This window comes from Phalacrocorax carbo, chromosome 25 (genome assembly GCF_963921805.1).
Source record: "Phalacrocorax carbo chromosome 25, bPhaCar2.1, whole genome shotgun sequence".
NCBI lineage: Eukaryota > Metazoa > Chordata > Aves > Suliformes > Phalacrocoracidae > Phalacrocorax > Phalacrocorax carbo.
Genome location: NC_087537.1, coordinates 6426518 through 6442390, shown reverse-complemented (window position 1 = coordinate 6442390; position 15873 = coordinate 6426518). Strand labels below are relative to the sequence as shown.

Here is a 15873-nt window from a genome sequence, read left to right as displayed (position 1 = left end):
CCTGAGGAATCTGCTTTCACACAGTGTCACTGCTGTGCCAAACTTGAGAACCTAAACAGAAAATTGGGAAACAGATCAAAAGTAAAATCAAATTACAAAGGTGGTAAAAATAAAAGCAAGGGACAGGTCAAAGGATCAGAAACATGCAAAACTTGAAAAGAAGAAAGGCAACTGACGAAAATCCTCTGGATATGGCCATTGCTCCCTGAGGGCACCCAAGTAGCTTGTGGGGACTTCCCTGTGTAGTCTTGTCTGGAGAGGCAACAGGGCCAGGGACCAGTAGTTGGATCCACAACCACCTGTGGTAGTGGGCAGCCACATGCACCTGCTTGTCCCATGGGCAGAAGCTTAGCCAGAGCAGGGGGCACTGATGAGGAATGCAATGGCCCTGTGGGCCCTCAGGTAGGATGGATACAGATAAAGAGAAGGAGCTTCTAGGGGACCTGAGGATGGCTTAGAGCCTTGAAGTACATGTTCTCCGGCGTCTGTTTCTCACCATAAAAAGAAACTGTATGAGGAGTTCTGTGAACTGCACTGTGAGCACACCCACCTTCACCACACAATGGTGGCTTTTCCAACCTAAGTCCCAGTCTGGATCTGATTGAACTAAAATCTTGGATTTCCACGTTTGCTAGTGAAAAGTCCTGCCATTCTGTGTCTGTGCATCAATCCAGGACAAGGAGCTGGAGTGGTCAGATATTCTTCAGACCCAGTTTGAAGTGAGCCATCTTGGTGCTACTTGTCCAGATATAATGGTGCGTTGGGCCATCCAAGAAGGCTGGTAAGACTGATGTCTAACAATGAAGCATTCAGAGTCAAAATCAGGAGCCAGCAGAGACTGCACAGCTGTATGATTTTTTTTTTTTTTTAGTGCCTGTAGTTATAGGACAAGGGCTAACGGTATTAAAGGAAAAGAGGATAGATTCAGACTAGATATAAGGAAGGCATTTTTTACAGTGAGGGCAGTGAAACACTGGCCCAGGTTGCCCAGAGAGGTGGTAGATGCCCCATCCCTAGAGACATCCCAGGTCAGGCTGGACGGGGCTCTGAGCAACCTGGTCTAGTGGAAGATGTCCCTGTTCACTGCAGGGGGTTGGACTGGATGGACTCTAAAGGCCCCTTCCAAACCAAAGTATTCTATGAGTCTATGATTGCTCAAGGTAGGAGAGAAGAGCAGGGTCAAGTCCTTGCACCCCGGAGCAAACAGGAGAGGAGAGGAGTGGTCACTCATCCCTGGTCATGCCAAAACACTGTCAGTCTTGCTAAGGTCCTAGGAAAAGGCAACAGCTCAGAGAGGCCTCCAAGGAGGTATCCTGAATGGATGGAAAAGAGCTGTTGATCATAATTAATATTCAAGCAGTCCACGTAGAGTTGCTGGGCTCCAACAGGGGAACCTGAGGATGCCAATAAATGACAAACTGACCCAGCCTAACAGCTTGCTGGTGCCTAAAGAGGAATCACTCTCCGCCGCCTTTCTCCATCCCGTTTCTGCTCCCAGCAGCAGTCCTGACCACTATTTTGCACGAGCTCTTTTTTACCATATTCTGCGTAATCGGTGAGCTGAACTGGAGAGCTCTGTGGGCACCAAGCTGGTTCCAGGAGGGATGTATGGGTACACAGCCCTTGGTGGAGAGGCAGAAAAGATGTGGAGAGCAGACCCCCTCCTTTTTTCAGTAGCTATCTGTTAGCTGAGCTCACACCAGCTCATAGAGCTTCCCCTGGGAACATCCAGTCCCAAGGTGCGACCTTGTAGCCAAACCCTTCAGCCGCAGCATGGACTAGACGTTAGACCCCCTGCTCAGACTGAGCCCTGCACTGTCAGCATCTGACCGTAGGTGAGCTCATCATTACCCGAAGTGTCTTGAATTCAACTCCATAGTCTTCAGTTTGGTCCTATTTCCAGTTAACCCAGGTGTGTCTGCAGGTCCCGGGTGCTGCATTGGTACAAGCTGATAATTTTGCAGGTATGAAAAATTTGTTCTTCCAAAGCACTTAACGCACAATCTCATCAGTCAGGTGCATTTTGAGAGATGAGTCCAGGTTTAGGAAAACAAAATCCCGGGAGTGCAGCCAAGCAGGGACCGTCCTGCCCCTTCCCCATCCTCAACCAGTGGGACCATGTTCCAAGCGTGGGATCAAGTCCTAGATCATACTTGAACTCATACAGCTTAAGAAATACTTTCAAGAGTTGTATTTTGCATCCTCTGGGTTTGCTTTAAACCACAGTTTCCCGGCCACATTGTGTGGGCTAGTAGCTAAGTGCACAGAGCTTTCTTTTGCAGTCAGCTGCACACTCCAGAAACTGCTCTGTGAAGTAACCAAGAAGACAAACAGCAATGCAGATGAGCAAGAAAGTGATTAAAAGGAAGTAAAGAGTGAATGTGGCTATTAGACTTGGGGTTTCTGAGAACAGGAATGAATTACTAACAGCCTCAAATCAATCATCTGCTATTTCTTAGGCAAATAAATTTAAGTGGGGTAGAGCCTGGGAGACTTGGAGGCTAAACACTGTGCTGAGATGAATAGAAAAGAATAGAACAGAAATAAATTTGGGCTGAGAGGAGGGGTAGGAAGCATTAGTGTAATGCATACCCTAGTGAAGAAGAGGAGAGGGGTTGAAAACATTACTATTCAAGCTACAGCTTAATAAGAAACCAAAGAAAAAGCTATAAAAATCTACCCATATAAACCCTCCACAGAGATCTGGTAAACTGGGCTCTGTTTTGTAGTTTGCATTGCCTTTCTTTTGCAGATGGAAAAACATTGCATCCTGAACATTAGTGATTCTGACTCTCTGAGAGGGAAACCTCTCCCTCAAAAGGATGTCTCGACTTTGGGGCCTAATTTTCAATCTAAATATTTAAAACTGGACTGAATGAATAGCAAACACAAGTCCTGCTCTAATTCTGGAAAAGAGCAAACTGCCAGGGCTGGTTTTCCTCCCTGTCCCCCATCTCTCGCTATGCTACCGTCTCATTGCCAGCAGGTGGTACTGTGCCCCCAAGGATCACACAAGGAGCAAGGCCTCCTTTGGGGCGGCTTTTTCCAGGAGAAGTCTTTCCAAACAATTCGGAAAGGTGCTTGCTGTTTTTCTCTACCCTACCACTCTTGGAGCCCTTTTCTCCCTGAACCGCTTTTGCCCTGTGCTCCCGAGATGAGGTGCGCGGGGTGCAAGGGTGTCTGCTGGCAGGGGACGCTCCCATCACTCCTCAGTGACACTAACCACACAGATGAGTGTTAACTTGGATTTTGCCTCCCCTCTATGTCCTGGAGCAGCTCCATCCCGGAGAGCTGCCGGAGATGGGGTGTGATGTGCCGGTCGTCCACGTATAATTCTTCCAGAACAGCTGTCCTCCTGCATCGTCACAGCCGGGACACCCAAGGGATGGGCGCTGCCAGGTACCCACGGCCTTGGGGAAGGTGTTTTCAGGGTTGTCATCACTGAACAGCTCAGGTTGTTTGCAGGGGATCCAGGAAAACATACAACCCGGCGCCTCAACCCACATCACGCATGGACACGCTGTGCCATAGCTCGACACGTCAGCTGTGGCCGGTCCACTGGATGGCACTGTGTCCCACACTCCCAAGCTCTCCTGCAAGTCACCCCCATCCTATCACGCTCATTCCCCACATCACAGACCACAGAGAGCATCGGTCGGGTGCAGCTGGTCTGCAGGTCAGCAGAAGTTACTGCACCACCTGTATTGCATTTTAGGACAGTCATCGTTTAAAATAAAGATGGTCTTTGAGAAACGCTAGTCATTGAGAATCAGCCACTGGTTGCAAAATGTGAGCAGGACACAACATGCTGCACATCCGAGTTCTGATGCACAAACATACTCTCTTGTGATCATAGAGACAGTGGTCCTGCTCCAGTACAAAGAAAATCTATTCATTCCTGTATGCACTTTCCATAAAAAATGTGATAACAAAACAAAAGGAGAAATATATAAGGGTGGCACTGATGAAAATAGAGATTACAGCTCCCCCCCCCCCCAAAAAAAGGTTGTTTTTACAGCAGCTCAGTCCCCAGCTGCGATTCACCGCTTAGCCCCACAAGCAGCATACCAGGATGGCTGAGGGGGTTAATCCCAGGAGGGGAACATGTGGCTGGGATGACATTGTGACAGAAAAATTTAAGCCAGAGCAGTCACCATAGAGGGCCTGAGGACCCCTTACCACTCTGTCCGGAATAGGAACGCTGTGGGGTGGGTACAAAGAGGACCACACTGTCTGGGGGATGTTCCAGCTGGCTTTTTGTCTTGTATCAAACAGAATTGGATTTACAGGGATCAAAACTGGGGCTTCAGTAGCTTTTTAGCTCCAGGAAGCTCCACCTGCCCATGACAATAAGACTTCCAAGGGTGGCACGCTGGCCGAGTGTTCTGGTTTTGACTGGGACAGAGTTAATTTTCTTTCTACTAGCTGGTACAGTGTGTTTTTGATTTAGTATGAGAGTAATGTTGATAACACACTGATGTCATTGTTAGTTGTTGCTGAGCAGTGCTTACACTAGTCAAGAATTTTCCAGCCTCCCATGCTCTTCCAGGGGCACAAGAAGCCGGGAGGTGGCACAGCCAAGACAGCTGATCCAAACTGGCCAAAGGGACATTCCATACCTTATGATGTCATGCCCAGTATATTAACTGGGGGGAGCTGGCCGGGGGGCAGCCATTGCAGACTGGGGACTGGCAGGGTGTTGGCTGGTGGGTGGTGAGTGGTTGCATCACTTGGGTTTTTTTCCCTGGCTTTCACTTCTCTCTCTTGTTTTCCTTTTCATTATAATATTATTATTATCATCATCATCATCATCGTCATCATCATGATCATTAAACTGTTCTTATCTCAACCCATGAGTTTTCTTACTTTTGCCCTTCCATTTCTCTCCCCCATCCCACTGGGGTGGGGGTGATCAAGCAGCTGCGTGGTGTTCAGCTGCCTGCCAGGTTAAACGGCAACACCAAGCTACATGGCAGGAAGGATGATGCTCACACACTGTGAGAGGCCCAGGTTCCTTTTATTTTTGTCTGAAGACAGCAGGCAGGAGTGTCCTCAGACACTGCAAAAGTGCTAAGCACAGAGCCTGGAAATTATCAGGTACTCTGTAAAGTAGGACCATGGTAGGAGATGAGAAATAAAAGCCCGTTTGGGTGTTAGGAGGGCGGGATGCATGGTTTTGTGTCCAGGGGCAGCAGTGGGAATGGGAGACAGAGCTACCCAGAACACTAAAACCTGGAAAAGGCAGGCAAAAACATGTCTAAAAACACCTGTCCAAATAATTCTCAATTGTTCCAGATGCTCTTCGTTTAATGATATTAACTTTCCTCATTAAGGGCAGGTTCTTCATGAGCAGAGAGATTCATCACTGGAAATGGGTGGCTGTCGTTCAGCTTCTGGCAGCAGGCAGGGTTCATGTCTGAATTTCTACCATGATCCCGGGATGGTACCCACTTTCAGGACAGCTTCCAGGGGACATAATTCTGCTTGCACCATGCAGGGTGTTTATCTGCCCAGCCACACACCTTACCTGCTGCGTGGAGCCTGGGAGAAAAAATAAGCAGGACCTTGGCTTTGTAACCCACTAGTCAGATGACTCCTGTGAAGGTATTCTGGACTATTTAAGTGTTTTGTGTTATTATCATGCACAAAACCTAGACTAAATAGTTAATTAACTTGTGAAGCAATACAGCAGCAACATCAACTCATCAAAGTGCTGGTGGGAAGGAACCTCTGGAGATCTCCAATCCAACCTCCTGCTGAAAGCAAGACGGTTTCCCATGCCAGAAGGTTTCCCATGGTTTTGTCTGCCTGAGTCTCCAAAACTTCCACAATCTCTCCAGGTAAAAAGTTCCCTTCAAACAGAGTTCTGGGTTTAAAAAGAAATCCAAGAAGCTGATGGAAACAAACTCAGCTCTGCACAGTCATATCAACTCCATCAGTCCAGCCCCCGCATTGGCACCTTGACCCTCCAGTCCCGTTCAGTGTTTGGCTGCAGGTAGCTCTGCTGTCAGCAGCAGAAGGCTACTGTAGGGTGAGAGCCAGAAGCAGGTTACCCACCCTGACCCAGCCTCTCCCCTCGGTCCTGCTGCCTCACTCCCGTCACAGCATCCAACAGCACAGCTCAGCACAAGAGGGGAAGTGGGCCCTGGAGCAATGTCCTCAGGGTTGGGAGGGAGAGCAGAGCCCAGCCTCAGTCACCACCCCATGTGCCCAGCCATACCTGCTTTTTCATAGCTCACCATGACACTTCTGCAGCAAGGGTCCAAGAAGACCTGAAAACCCCTGACAACACATGAAAAAGGAGGACTGGGCTCTGTTAACCCAGCTGAGTCCACTGGCCAGGAGGGGAGAGCTGCAGGCTGAGAAATGCTTTGCTCCCAGTGCTGTGCTATGCCTGCAGGACACTCATTCCTCATGCTGGCACGTCTGCCTTCCCTTTGCCTTTTTGTTCCTTGTGTATAACATCAAATGGGTCTGAGCAGGATTTTTTGCAGCATATTTCACCATCAACTGGAAGTGCAAGTATCCAGCTCTAATTCCATGATGAGGAAGATCTAAGAGCATAACCTGAGCACTACAACACAACGTCGTCGGGGCTTGCATTACGCAACTGTCGCTGAAGAAATTGGAGGAGGCAGCACACAGCTGAATTTATCCCTTTCACTTTAATTTCTGGCATTTGGTCAGCCAGATCCCTCCTGAAAATCCAAGAGCATTGGCAAGCAAGAAAACTGTTTCCAGCTCCCCTGGAAAAGGTCTTCAGCCCCCCCTTTCCTTGTGGAGGGTGTATCGTTGCAGGGGTTAGTGTGACGACAGACGGCACGAGCTGTTTATCAGCTCTGAACATGTAAAAATTTAATAACTACAGAGGAAATGGGGGTGGCACATTGCGGAGGGGGGAATAATGGGCTGAAAGAGGTAGTGGTCTGCCCTGCAGGGATGGGTCCCCAGGGCAAAGGGTGCACAACTTGTCCTAGATTTTTTTCTTTTTTGCATTTTGCTTTTTTCCTGAGATCGAATGTATAATTGCAGGAGGAGACAAGGGTGAAAATGAGCCGAAGACTCGTAACTGCAGAGGCCGGTCCCTGTGAGCAAAGGGCCACATGTCTCCTTTTATCGCCAGCCATAATTCCCTCCTTGGCTCAAAGGCGGCTGTGAAAAGAGCAGGACTGGTTCAAACTTCCTTGGGGTCTCCGTGGCAACCAGCCCTGCAGGAGCCTTTTCTTCCTCTCCCCCCTTTCCTCTTTTGTTGTTGTTGTTGTTGTGTCATTAAAACTTCCCGGATTGAATCCCCACCAGGCTGCTCTGCAGGCACTGCTCCAGACCTCCTGTCTGCCTCCAGCCAGCTGCCCTCGCCTTTTCTCATCCCCTGAACCAGCAAACCTCAGACCCAGCCCGGCAAAGCCCAGTCCAAACTCAGCCCCAGCCCAGCCTCAGCTCAACAAAGCTCAGTCCCAGCCCCAGCTCAGCAAAGCCCAGCCCAGCTTCCTGTCAGGATATTTGTCCCATCTCTGCCACTTCATCCCTCCCCAGTATTTTATCTTCTTATGTTTTAGCCCAACATCCTCATAGTGATCAAGCAAAAGTTGTGATTGTCTGATATTTCAGGCTGAGCCTTCTCAGAAGGGGCACAGGACAATCCCAACCTGGCATCCCTGCTCTGCCGTGCCCACACATAGCTGAACCAGGCCAAGTCTGAGCAGAGCTCCTCTTGCACCAAGTGTTCAGGCACAGCAAGGGCTGCCGGGGGCCTGCGGAGCACCGTGCCCTAAGACAGTCAATGTCTTGGCCATGCACAGCAATGCCAGATCCAGCATGTGTCTCACACCCACTCTATGAGTGCAGGTGATAACCCAAGATGCAAGAAAGACTGAGATCTATGTCATCGGTCCCTACCTTTGGCAGTACCATTAGCATGGGGGATGCAGCTCCTTACAGCTGTGCAAAAAAGCAAAAGAATATTGCTTAACCCTGCTCTTGTGTTGTGTCGGCTGTGCTGGGCTATGACACTTCCCTGCTGGCACGCCCAGGACTGAAGTGTGAGTAGAAGGGGACATTATAGGTGGGCACTTCAGCCTGGGCAGTTGGCAGAGTCTCAGCAAGGAGATCTCCAGTCCTAGCAGTACCCCAGCGGCAGTGCCTACCATTACCCTACAGCACGGCTGACCAAACAGCCCAGGAGATACGCAACATTGATGTAAACGCATGCGGCTCCTTTTGCTCCAACAACACAAGCACTTGCCTAAGTCAGAGGGCCCCATGATTTCCAGCTACAACATCATCATGGGAAGTCATAGCCTGCAGCAAAAAACATCTGGTCTAATTTTTCACCATGTATTCTTCAGCCTCCAGGATATTGCTAGGCTGGAGTCTTGGGGAAAGAAGGAAGGGAGAGGAATGACTCTGCCCTCTTTGCTCTCTATCCCTTCCCCTCATCCCCAGGATCCATACCTCTGGATGTCAAGGTAGACAGAACTGTCTTCAAACAAGCCCAAGACCTTAGGCACAGTTTCTTCATACGCTCAGCTAGTCCAGTTAGTTAGATTAACTAACTTTGTGAAAGGCAGCTCTGCTTCTCCCATAAAGCAAGGCTGACCTCACACACAAGGTGGTTTTCACCTTTTACAAGGTGTAAAATTGTCCTGAGCTACAGAATTTCAGAGAGACACCATGCACTAGTTATACAGCGCTTTTTATAATGGACATGCCTTGAGGCTGCTTCCCCACCAGCAAGGCCTTATATACCCGTGACCACTGACCTGCACATCCTTATCCTTATCTATGCTTGCTCACATTCACCTATGTGTAGACCATGTACACATGTGTCGGCCAGTCAGGGCTCTACACATACTAAAGCATCCTAGTCATGCCTCTCCAGTATCCTGAGATATTGCTCCACATTGATGAAAAAAATCACATCAATGTGCAAGAAACCCTCCTGAGACCTTTTCCACTGGGCATCAGCCTGCCGAACTTGCTCAGGTGAAGACTGAAAAGACGCTGGAAGTTGTCTGGAAATAGTTTTCCCACTACTAACTGAGGGCTGATGGGACAGGTGTCCCACTCTGCCAGACACAGATCTCCCTTCACTTCAGAAGACAGTAGGGATGACTTGGGTAGAAGAATAGAAGACTTTAAAGCTTCATCACAAGTACTGCCTCTTTCTAAGTCCATTGCGGAAGCAGTGTCCCCACATGGTGCAATGTGAGCCAACACCATTTCAGGTAAAACTGTGCGAGTCAAACATAACATTTATGTCCTTGTATTTACTGAAGTTTGAGATGGGTTTCATTGCCAGCTCTCTCTGTTCTGAGTTGTCATAGTCACTAAAAATCCATGCATCTTAAGGCTTCATTAGGTGATTTTTTTCTCAAGATCTCCATGGCAAGACAGAGGAAAGATCTGAATATCTAACCAGAGTTTGAACTGTGAGGTGCTAAAGGAATTTAAGTAGGTGTCAGTGAAAGAAAGGTGGTTTTATTCAAAGTCTGTAACAGCTCCAGTTCAGTGGCACCCAGGCACTGAGACGAAGTGTCCTTAAAAATTTCTGACTTACTGGCAATGGTGGGAAACAAGCAGTCAGCATTTTCACTTCACGTCTTTCCTATGATCCTCTGGCCACAGAACAAGATATATGTGAGTAAAAAGGAGGAGAAAAACTAAACCACAGGGAACACCATTTATCATTCATTCTGCCCTTCAAATACAAGGACTGGTATTCCAGTTCTGCCCGTATGTTCAGTAACAGCAGTTCTGTTAATAATAAAAAATATTAAGTCATAGCTGTCCCTTGCTGTTCTGGATCAGGTCTGCACAGAGGGTGAGACAGTTCCCTTCTGAAGGAGGTGATAGGGTATGCATAGAAGCAATTATTTCCCAAGTTTTACAAGCAAGAAATACAGGGATAGATAAGGAACCTGAGCCATCAAAATCATATGAGGAGTCATTGGCAAAGTTGAGAACACAACCCAAGTTTCTTGAGTTTGGCTATTACATCAGGTACTAGAGCAGGTTACTCCACCAACATTTTAGAAATGTCATCTTTTGTTTCTAAACAAAAAAAAAACCAACAACCCAGAAGTCCCAGTCCCTTAGCCTCAAGGCCTTCTGGTATATTGCAGCAAAACTTGGTTCAAAATGGTTTCTACCTTTTCTGGAAGACAAAAAATATCCTAAGTGCAGGATTTCTGTGACATGAGCTTAGAATAGTTTGCAAAAAATTGAAGTGAGGTAAGGCTATTTGCAGGGAAAAAAATAGCCATAAAGTTATTCCTAAAACTCTAAAAACAACTCTGAAGGGTTTCACTAAACTCAGAGCTTTCTACCACCATCCTCTCAGCACCCACCAAACCTTCAGCTAAAGCCTGATTTTCCTCTGCTTTATACCTGTGTCTTCAGCAAAGTGGAATTTCCAAAAAGTATCAGTTAGAAACAACATCATGGTGCTCATCTGAACAGGTGAGGGTCCATTTTCCTTTCAGAGTGGATACTTTTCCTCTGTGGCTACCTCTCCTGTGGGCACCAAGCAGCTTTACACTGCAGGCAGTGCTCCACTGGCCATAATGGGCAGGCAGACGTGGAAGGCAGCCTTCCCACAACCCTGCGTAAGACCTGAGCTTTCCTGGAGAGAGTATTAAAGCTTTTCTGGAGATGATGCACCTAACAGGAGTGAGGGGTATTCTAGGTTGGTCCATGCAATGTCAATGTGCTGGAGTATACCCCTAGATCACTGGTGATGGAGCACATCGAGAAGATACGTGGAAATATAGAAAGATGTTCCTGTCCAAAGAAGATCAGGAGTGATGTAATACCCATTGACACCCTTTAAATCGCTCTGTCAGGTGTTAATACCGGATCACTGTTTCCAGATAATGACTGCCTCGGTGTGCCCAGCCACCATGAACCAAGCTATGAAGAACCAGAAAGAGCAGAGCAGGACAGGCTGTTGGAGCCAGAGGGAACATAAGGATCTAGAAGGGAGGAGATTTGGCCGAGAAAAATGAGGAACAAGTAAGTTTAGGTACTAAGTCCAAAATATAGGTCTTCAAAACAACAAACTCAGCTGCTTCTAAGGCTTGAAACCCCCTAAAGGACCCAAAGGAACCTCTAAAGGTCCTGAGGGACCCCCTTCTCAGTTTCTGTTTCTGGCCATGCCCAGAAGCACCCAAATGTGCAATTCAACATCTAGCACCCAACTAAGCCACCCTCCACCACTGAACCGCAGTCGACCTGCAAATCAAGTGCTCTGATACTATTGCTTAGTGCTGTACGACGGAACACAGGTCTCGTACATTCCCTGCCTTCCCCAACACACCGAATCAGGCATCTAAACTCCCTCTGTCAAGTCATCCCAGATCATCCATCTCTTGCCCTTCGCGGTGCGGTTTGAGTCATCCTCTTCATGTCACACTGATGATGGAGTAATTCCACCAAGGGCAGCTTAACCGCACCAGGAAGGGTTTGAGTTCCTGGTGGCTCACACTCATCAGTGTTGAAACGTATGTTGAAATGCATGTAAGAACAAATCCAGGAGACTCCATGGTTCTGTCACCTTCCCCAGGCACTTGATTCCTTCCTGATGGTAGATGCTAATGGAGAAAGGAAGACAAGCTAAAAGAAGGAAAAATGACAAAAATTAGAGCACTGAGGGGAAGAAGAGGCATGTTTTCAATGTGATTACAGTGCTCCTCTGCTGGAGTGTTGTTAGACTAAACCAAAGCATCCCTTCCGATGCCTTGGCACCTGCAGTGGCTGAGTCTGCAGTACCACAATGTTAGCACAATACAGAAGGACCTTTATACTGACATTGTAAAGGCAACGGGACTTTTCTTGAGCAGCCAAACCCCTAGCTTCCTCAAATTTTTTCATTTATGGACGTATTGAAACTGGTCTATAAAAGTCAATATTGCCAAACTAGACAGACCAATGTGATAGAAAAGACCCTCAGTAAATAAAACTGTCAGTCAGCAGCACAAGGAGGTACCTATGAGTGAAAATGCGAAATTGCACTCTTTTGGATAACTGTCATTTGCTCTTAGAAATTACTTTTAAAATTAATGTTTGCTGTAGAACTTATAAATATTTGTTCAGGCTAGCATAAAATATCCCCAGGATAATTTTAGCATGTACGCATCAGATTTTCATTTCACAGCAGAGAAGACTGAAAGTAAGTCTGTTCATTTCACAGACAACGTAGTCTTGATCCCTGTGAGACAGACAGGTCATACTCCTTGGTGAGACACGCCTACCGTTTTAAGGCTTCAGGGATCTAGGCTGATACAACTGAAGACACAACTGAAACCTGTTATTGTTTTTCTACTCATTTTTCTACTCAATTCAGTGGGAGAAACTTGGAGCCAAGATTCACTTATGAATAGGGTTAGAGACAACAAGTACCTTCTACTTGCAGGATCTCACAAGATCTCCAAGCCAAAGCAACTGCGGAAACACTGAAAACACTGTCTCTTCCCAAAAGGTAGGACTACATGAATTCCTCATGATGCTGGGACAAACAGTCCATAATGTTCAGAGCAAACACAACGAGCAATGGATGGGACAAGTTAAAAGGTGTGGGAGGACAGGCAACTCGTGGAACTTCATCAGATACCTGTCAGAGTCTATAGAGAGCTTTCCCTTGACTTAGTCTGCTCAGGATTAAATCTTTACCAACATGCTGTTGTCTTTCAAAGCCTGTCTGCAGCCACATCGATATGATGCCGGACTCTTACTGGGGGGTGGGTGGGTGCTTTAGCATCTCTGCTGCTTTTGTGGTGCAGCACTTCCTGAGGCAACACTGAGACCTCTGCCCAACGCACGATAGCCAATAAAGGGGTCTGGGTCTTGGGTCACTTTCCCCCACTTGGTCGTCTGCAGAAGCAGCACTTTGTAGATTGTTAGTGGCTTGATTTATAAATCCTAGCATGAAGAAATGGATAAAGGGCAATTTGCAATGCTCGCCGGTGTCTGGTGGACAGGAAGGTCCCAAGCACCAAGACCTTAATGATGGGGAAATCCTTTTTCTCTCTTGTCTGGCTGAGTGTCCACGCATGGACCAACAATCATTTGATTCGGATTTCAAAAGCTTTCCCCAACTAGATTTCTGCAGTGTTGGGGGTTTTTTTTGCCCTTTCCCATGGGATGTGAGTCACCTGTGTATCACCCCAGATATCTCACTTCAGTCTTTCCTTTCGCTGCCTCTAACAGTTTGACATTTTAATGATGGAAATGCTTTTGCTCAGTACTTTTAATCCTTATTCTCTTTGTACAGCTCCAAAACATCCACCAACAAAGGTACGAACCTGTGTAGCAATTTAAAGTCTGCTTTTTCTAGATAGACTTACAAGCTCTTTAGTGGCAATTCACGTACTCCATGGCTGACTTTAATCGGTAAGTTAAAAGTGCCTGTGACCATCCCCTGGCACTGGAACCAGAGACACAGGGACACAGGGACTGCCTTCATCCATCCTGCTAAACTCACTTAACCTCCAGAAGAGGTGGGGCACACCTTAAGAGTCTATTTGGAATAGTTCCTGTTCCACACTAATCCCAAATTGTGACTAAAATTTCTTCAGGGCTGTACAAGTTCAGGCCCATGCCAGGGTCCATGCTTCATAGCTAAAAACATGGACAATAGAGTCCAAGATTTGGAGAAGATTCCCAGGTAGTGTTTAATTTAGGGGGAAAGATCCATGTGTCTACAAATGCTCGTTTTAAAGTCATCACTTTCTTAAACCCAAGTTGTTCTGTTCAATGAAGCGTAGCTCGGTGACAAGTAAGAGATTTGCCAGGATAGGCCATACCTAATATACCCTTTGGGATTTGAAATCCCACAAGAGGATCAAACCATGTTTAACATCCATGATGGGTCATAGACAGCTGGAAAACCCATTGGATTAAACCTGGAGAAGCTTGGCCTCCTAGTCCTTGCAGCAGATGCAGAGACTGATGAAGAGGTAAGGTGCAGGGCGAACAGCTGGTGGATGTCCCCTCTTGAAGGCATGGTGGCCAGAAAACCAATTACCACTTATGAGAACAGCTCTGCACTAACTCCGTGTCCAAATACACTAAAATCTGTAAGAGCTGGGAATTAAGAAAGAGGCACGAGGCAGGTGCATCCCAGTAATTAGATAGCAACAAGGGCTGCATTTGTACCCAGAGCCTTAGTATCAGGAGGTCTATGACTTTCAAAACCATGAGTTGCATTGGGCTGCCCAAGACAGGACCTTGGACCTCTCTTATAGCCGTTGCTCTGCAAGAAATTGGTTCGTTGGCTACTCCTGAAGCACCTCATCTCCAGGTGGTTATAAACTGGGCAGCTCCACTGCAGGCAATAGAGCTGTGATTGCTGAGAGCGCTTTATGGGCAAAGCACCGTTCTTGACTTCTCCCATTTCTTTGTCCCATTCTATTGAGTCATCCCTAGATGTGCTACTCTGACACAACAGCTCCTGTAAAAACAGTGTCTCTATGCAATAACAAGGATTTTCAAGGGAAATCTTTGTTGGGTCTATTTGCAGCAGGCAACCTCTATAGAGAAGTGATAATACTTGCGATTTTTTTTTTATTACGTGTGTGGTTTTTTGATAATATTTTCATCTTTTGGCATCCAGAGATGCGATTCACAAGAAATTCATTAATGGGACATCTTCCCGTCTGCCTGCTCCCCTCTTGCCATGACACAGCATTCTTTTCTCAACAGAAAACCAGGCTGCCACTGCTTCTCCCCCCTCCATCCATCCCACACACATGCTTTGAAAAACCTCAGCAGTGCAGATTTCATTAAAGTTTATAACCAGTTTTGCCCACGTGGCTCACATCAACACTTTCAGAGGGTTATTATCCTCTTTGGTGCTCCCATTAGCTCTGTCTCCTGCAAGGGTTAATGTTCACCTCCCTCTCCATCTAAAGAATAAGTTGTCTATCTCACCCCCACCGTGAGATTAAGAGCAATCACAGTCACCCTTCGTCCTTACCTTGCAAAGTCTTGGCAAGCGAAGCCGAAAGCAGGGTCTGTGCATCCTGGGTTTCTAAGTGGGGGGAAAAAGAAAAAGAAAACCAAAAATTAAAAAAATAAAAAATAATTTAAAAAAACAACCACCAAAAATCTCACTGCCCCAGTAAAGTCTCTTGCAAAGAGGGTTTTTCTGTGGAAGCGAGGGCTAGGAACAAAGTTGTGGGGTGGAGGGGGAGGAGAGCATGATTGACAGCCCTGAGCTGAGACTCATCCCTTACCTTGGGCCATGCGGTCTGATTGGCTGCCTGCTGACATCCCCAAGCCCTGCACTTTTTAATAGACGCTTTTGGATGATCTACAGGGAAAAGGCTTGGAGAGGTGTGTTTCTGACAAGCCAGAAAGTCATCCGCACTACAAGGGACTTTGTTTAACTCTTTTTTTTTTTTTTTTTTTTCTGGGAGGAGGGGGATTCTTCATTTTTCGCACTTAATGTTTTTCTGAAAACTTCACTGAGATTTTCCCCTTGCACCAGCCTGGACTAATGGATTACCACCTGCTTGGACTAATTTTATCTTTTCTCTTCAATGGCACAAAGGTCTTAGCCGGTTACCCAATTTGGTGGTAAGACTCCTTCCCCCCCTTCTCTCTTTCTATGACTGATTAATGAATTAATTAATTATTAGCTATGGGATTTGTGTGTACGTGTGTTCCTTCCTTTTCACCCTTCGCCCTGCTGAGCTGGCCATGACTGCATGTCTGATTCTAAGCATAATTTCTTCAGATTTGACCAGTAATTAATGAAAAGTTTGGGGGTTATTTTTAAAGGGCAATGTCTAGGTTTCCCTTTGCGCAAATGGAGTCTTCCCACCACTCTTAATTTCTCCATTTTTGTCACTGTAGCAATAGGCATTTGTTTTAGAT

General features: G+C 46.8%; 1 long non-coding RNA gene across 1 annotated transcript; it reads right to left on the bottom strand.

Annotated features, from left to right (window-relative positions):
- Positions 1–5009: 5009 nt before the first annotated feature.
- LOC135317233 (uncharacterized) lies at positions 5010–15672 on the bottom strand. Its single transcript, XR_010376286.1, has 3 exons — positions 15231–15672; positions 14972–15025; positions 5010–11610 (listed from the first exon to the last, which is right to left on the bottom strand). It is a non-coding gene; the product is annotated as an uncharacterized LOC135317233 (long non-coding RNA).
- Between the last annotated feature and the right edge of the window lie 201 nt (positions 15673–15873).